Source organism: Saccopteryx bilineata, chromosome 5, assembly GCF_036850765.1.
Source record: "Saccopteryx bilineata isolate mSacBil1 chromosome 5, mSacBil1_pri_phased_curated, whole genome shotgun sequence".
NCBI classification, from domain to species: domain Eukaryota; kingdom Metazoa; phylum Chordata; class Mammalia; order Chiroptera; family Emballonuridae; genus Saccopteryx; species Saccopteryx bilineata.
In genome coordinates, this window is record NC_089494.1 from 32053936 (window position 1) to 32055976 (window position 2041).

At 46.8% G+C, this 2041-nt stretch overlaps 1 pseudogene; it reads left to right on the forward strand.

Moving 5' to 3' along the window:
* Window positions 1-1415: 1415 nt before the first annotated feature.
* On the forward strand, window positions 1416-1714 carry LOC136306685 (stress-associated endoplasmic reticulum protein 1 pseudogene; annotated as a pseudogene).
* The last annotated feature ends 327 nt before the right edge of the window (window positions 1715-2041 follow it).

A 2041-nucleotide genomic window follows, 5' to 3' on the forward strand; every position in this document is an offset into this window, starting at 1 on the left:
TTGCTTTCTCGTATGTGCCTTGACCATAGGGCTACAGCAGACCGAGTAACCCCTTGCTCAAGCCAGCGACCTTGGGTCCAAGCTGGTGAGCTTTGCTCAAACCAAATGAGCCCGCGCTCAAGCTGGCGACCTCGGGGTCTCGAACCTGGGTCCTTCGCATCCCAGTCTGAGGCTCTGTCCACTGCACCACCACCCAGTCAGGTGAAAAAGTAATTTCTTAAAGAATTAAATTATTTCCATCCACTCATCCCACAACTTTTTTTGGGGGGAGGGGGATCAATCTAAATTAGACACAATGACTGAAGGCAGCAGAACTACCCACGTACTTTCTTGTAAGATATACTGAGGGAAGAGGTCGAGGTGATCAGGCAAGATCCTCATTTAAAAAATAGGAAAGGAACTGACCCTTAGACAAGGGAATTATTCAAGGTTCTAAGATGCTTCTGAATAAGGAGACGAATAAGATGTGCAAAAGTTCTCTAGGCTCTGTGTACTAGGTTTTGTCAAATCACTGGAATTTTACTTGATTCAGAGGATGAGTGGGTGAGAGCAGTGCTTTTTATAACTGTGAACAGCTTTTGAGTCATTAAAACTGCAATACCAGCCTCCCCCCACTGCGCCCCAACAAAGTGTTTAAATTCATTATGGGAACTATTAATTTGTTTACTTGACATACATGAAGTAAAAACTGAACTGGGCTTAATTCTTACTTTTCCAGCTTTGTTCAATGAAGCACAAATTCCCTCAACTTGTTTCCCTGGGGGGGGGGGGGGCGCATTCTTAAATTTTAATTGCTTTTGCCATTTTAGCTTCCCATATTTAGTCCCCACTCAACCCTGCTCATTGGTATTTTGCCAGCCAATGCACTGTCACCCCCTCCCCCAGTCATGGCCTCACACTCTTCATGAATGAATGGTTAAGCAGATTAGGAAAGCAAACAATTTTCTAATAGTAAAGAAACCTGCCTGTGTGTATTCATCAATATATAGCAGGGGTCGGGAACCTATGGCTCACGAGCCAGATGATCTCTTTTGATGGCTGCATCTGGCTCGCAGACAAATCTTTAATAAAAAAATGGATGTTGGCAGCCAAGCCTGAAGTAGTCAAGTGCAGGGCTGTAAGGTCTGCTTGTTGCGTTGTGTTTCCTTCCTTTTCGGCTCCACGCTCCCAGCGGCGGTGGCGGCAGAGCCTGAGACAGCGGCCTGCTGTCGCCGTCGTTGTTGTCGTACTCCCCCCCGCCCCCCCGCACCGCCGGCCTGACGCCCTCGGTTGGTCGGAGGCCCCTGCCCATCCGCGCTCAGCGCCTGCAGCTGCCCAGGGCCAGAGGCAGCGCCCGACCAAGAGCCTCATCCTCCCACGGCTTGGGCACGGGCAGCGGCAGACGGGCAACAAGCGAACGAGTCCGGGCCGCAAACATGGTCGCCAAGCAGTGGATCCACAAGACAAACGAGAAGCACAGCAAGAACATCAACAAGCGCAGCAACGCCGCCCAGACCTCAAGAAATGCTCCTGAGGAGAAGGCATCCGTAGGACCCTGGTTATTGGCTCTCTTCATTTTTGTTGTTTGTGATTCTGCAATTTTCCAGATTATTCAAAGTATCAGGATGGGCATGTGAAATGACTGACCTTACGATGTTTCCATTCTCCTGTGAATTTTACCTTGAACTCATCCCCGATGTTTTATACCCTGGTTAAAAACAATTCAGTAAATCATCCTGCCTCAGAATGAGTTTTCATATATCATCATTCATCTGTCATTCCAAGGTTTCTTGACAAGTCATTCCAAGTTTCCTAGTCCATACAACAGTGCCTTGCAAAAGCACCATATGATTAAAGCAATAAAATTTTATTGTTAAGCTTTTAAAAAAAACCATTAAAAATATAAAACATTCTCATGTATGACAATCCATTCATTTCCTACCGCTCATGTTCACGGTTACGGGTGGCTGGAGCCAATCACAGCTGTCCTTCGGGACAACGCCAAATTTTTATTGGATAATGCGTAATGTACACGGGTTGTTGTGAGGTCAGGAAATAAACT